Below are 4168 nucleotides of genomic sequence, written 5' to 3'. Positions count from 1 at the left end.
AGCTATCTAAGGATGGTACTATAGAACGCCACCTCAAGGTAGGCCTAGTGGCGCCATCTCTTGGTCAGGCCGGAAACTTATCAATCCACCCTCGTATAAGATACTATGGGTATTTTTTGATGTTTAAATATTCTATAAAAAAATATGAAATATACGTTTTGAATAACCGCATTTTTTCCGTTCCAATAGCAGAAAATTGTAAAAGGCAAAATAGGAATAGCTCGGATTCGGTATACTTTGTGTGAAAGCTGTCAAAAAAGTTGAACATAGCTGTCAATTTCTTCGCATAAAAAATAAAAATGTTCCAAAATTGAAGGATGAAGGCATCGATAAACAGCGAACACGAGAGACGCTTTCGTATTCACATATTATTTGATTAATTATTCTAAATTTCAAATTAATTATAAATCAAAAATTGCTTTCGCCAGGGTAAAATTAAAGATCTTTGATAAAATTAAAAATATCGATTTAATTTTCAATCATAGGAAAGTGATTTTACCGACGCATGGTATTTTTACACGCTGCGACTGGATTTTCCCTTATGAATGTAAAGTTCGTACGAGGGGATGTGTAATTTTATTTTTATCGAGTGTGTAATATTACACTGCTGTTCGAAGGTCTTTTTATTTACATCGCTAGAGGATGTAATTTCACATACTTTTGTAAAATCACACAGTGGAGTGTGTGATATTTACATTGGTACAATATTTAATTCTCCGAAACTTTGTAATTTTAAACAAATTTTTTTTTACAATTTGATTATTATCTCTCAAAAAAAATCCGGGGACGTTCGTTATGATATTTTATAGCATCTCCAAATTCAATTTGTAAAAATTTTCATTTTTGTGGAAAAAAGCCAAGGAAACTGTAAGTATCACATGCACGTGACACAGCCAAATACCTATATTACCGACCTCACTTTATCAGCTCACTGAATATTTTTTTTAACAGGGCATGCTCTTCGGTCATCACGTGACCAAACTAGTCCCCAGTTATGAACATTTTTTTTGGTGTTCACTGGGTCCAGACGGATTGAGATATCGTGTTTAAACTTCGACAGATAAAATAAAAGGCACTAAAGAACGTTTGTATACATCAATATATTGGTAATTCTAAAAAAAGTTTATTTATAAATTGATGAAATAGGATATTACCATTCGAGTTATAGTACTTTGCAGATCATTTTTGGTTTCATGCATTTGAGATTTTTTGATTCGCTTATATTGAGCACTGACACCAATTTTAGACTAAATCCTCTAAACCTTGAAAAAAAGAATAATATAAGCAATAAAATTTGCACATTCGTTGAAAATCAACAAATAAGTATCTGCATACACGTAACCTATAATTATTTTTTGGGCATTTTTAAAGATTTCTAGCGGAGAAAAAAAGTAACTTTGAACGTTGATAAAGTTGAGATAAAGTGACTAAGTTCGTTCATGAAATTTGTGTGTAAAATGATTTTCATTTTTTTTTGGTCCTAAAAATAAAAGATAAATTTCAAATTTGAAACACAGTAACACCAGCAATGTGCTCGAATTTACTCGTCGGAGTTCTCCAACCAACTTCTCTAATTTTTGACGTTGAATCGATCTGCTGATAACTAATGTTGACAAGTGAACCAACCGGCGGGCCTCAGCGTCGGACTAGCCTTGTCTTTCGGCCCCGGGTGAAATTTTATTTTTATTGATTTTTTTATTAACTTAGAATTGTTTCACGGCAGTACAAAAATTTTACAAGAATATACAACTATTAGAAAATTTTAATTATTTTCTGAAGATGCACATTTCTCAAGATGGGACTTGGACGGATTTTCGAGTATCACATTCTAAGATGTTTCTCGATTTTTTTTGATCGAGACATTTACTTTATTTACGTCAAAAGTTTATTTTCTATTCTTGTAGCATTTTACTAAAAAAATTTCTTCGCAATTATAAACATTTTGATATATACAAAGGTTCCTTAGTGCTTTCTGTATAACTTCCTAAATGCTGAACACGATATGTCAATCCGTGTGGACATAGTGAGGGCCAAAAAAATGAAAATCATGACATCTTTTTTTCTCCGCTAGAAATCGCTAAAAATGCTCAAAAAATAATGACAGATTACGTGTGCGCAGATACTAATTTTTTTATTTGCAACGAATGTGCAAATTTTAGTGCTAATGTTAATTTTTTTGCGGTTTAGACGATTTAGTCCAAAATTGATGTCAGTGCCAAAGAGCATGCCCTTAAGGGCATGTGACACAGCTAAATACCTAGATTGTCGACCTCACTTTATCAGTTCGCTGAATGTTTTTTTAAACCTAAGAACTTTTTTGTAAATAAAATATCGAGCTGAAACTTTGGGAAATGTATTAGAGTACAATAAAGTACGTTTAATATCGTCCCAAAAAATCAAGACCCCCCACTTTAGAAGGCAATAGCTCCACAGAGAAAAATGTGAGGGGGTTCGAATAAGAACCACACGAATCCGCTAAGTTTTCTTTATAAAATGGTGTTTCTGTAATTTGCGTAAAAAATATCGTTCCGAGCTAATTAGCAAAATACAAGTAAAAATGCTGCCGCGAGGCCCATTGTTGAGACACGTTCACTTTCACATGACGCCAGAGCTAAGAATATGTTGGAAAAAAATTGAAAAAATTCTGGAGTGTGATACAACATGTTTAGAATCTAGTAGAGACCTTCAAATTAAAGAATATTTAAAATTGTCAGTTTTGCAAGGATTTTTGTTGAATGTTTTTATTTAGGAATTGAATGGAGCTATCGCGCTGTTTAATTAAAATGTGTAGTAATGTCCCTTATTCCTATTTCGACCACAAAAACTAAATAAAAATTATAATTTCGCGATTAAAGTCGCTCAGAATAATTCGAAGTTTAATGAGGCGAGGCGCGTGGCGCAGTAGTAGAAAAAAGTGGAGAAAAAAAAGGTCCATCATATTTCCCAGCGGCAGGCAGCCGTTTTCTCCAGATTTTCTCACAGCTGCTGCTAGCTCAGCAGGACCGTCTCAAAAGTTTTGAGGTAGGCTGCGCTCTTCTCTCCTGATATAAAATTTTGATATTATAATACAGTATCAATCTTGCACACGAATTATCTTGTATTTTGTTTATTCAATACAGTAAACTTATTTCGGTATTATAATATAATTTTGTAATTATTAGGCTGTTAATTCGCTACTAAAATGCGTGGAAAATTTGTTTATATGAGCAACAGTTTATATGAGTCAAGTCATCTGTAGAGTGTAAGCTATTGTTCGAAATTTTAATGAGAATTGCAGTATTTGTTCTCTTAGGCGTTGAAAGAAAAACTATAAAACAATTTCTGAAAAATTCCAAAAACTTAGAATATATTAAAAATTGAGCTTTTTGCATTTTAATTTAACTCTTATAACTTTAATGACTTTATTGCTGTAAAAGTGTATTTTTTCGAATTATTTGTAATAAGATACAGTTGTCAAGAAATATTTTTTTAACCAAAAATTTCAAAAACTTCTTGGATTTTTCAAAAATTAATTTATAAATTGAATTATTTGGAGGACACTGTGAGCTATCTATGAATTTTTTTAATTGGGTATTTTTTCAGAAATTCAGTTTAAACATTCGTTTTTGAAAAATTCGAGAAAGTTTTGACATTTTTTTGTTTCAAGAAATTTTTGTTCAGAACTGCACCATATTACGAATATTTAAAAAAAAGCTTTAATAGTATTAAAGTCACAAAAGTTATGAGAGTTCAAAGAAAAAAGACCAAAATTTTCAATTTCGTGTATCCTGTAATTTCCGGGAATTATTCAAAAATCATGTTAGGGTTTTTCTTTCAACACCTACGAGAACAAATACTACAATTTTCATAAAAATTACTAACAATGGCTTAAGTTCTTAACATGATTCCAAAAGGACCAGTTTTCTATCCACAATTGTTCGTTTTCAAAGAAAAAAGAAATTAACAAAGCGGTTAAGTTTTTAAAAATATTATTACATTTTTTATTAAATAATAACATTTTTAATCAAAGGATATAAATGTTAAGAAAAAGTATAAGAGTAGACTTTTCAAACAAACAAAATAAAAAAAGAGACAATTCGGAGATGAAGCTATAGGACACCACAACTGCGATGTTGAACACGATGCGTTGGAAAACTCAATTGAAAAAGTCTGTGTCACTGAGGTTAGG

This window comes from Belonocnema kinseyi, chromosome 9 (assembly GCF_010883055.1).
Source record: "Belonocnema kinseyi isolate 2016_QV_RU_SX_M_011 chromosome 9, B_treatae_v1, whole genome shotgun sequence".
Taxonomy (NCBI): Eukaryota; Metazoa; Arthropoda; class Insecta; order Hymenoptera; family Cynipidae; genus Belonocnema; species Belonocnema kinseyi.
Note: the sequence above shows the minus strand (reverse complement) of the source record.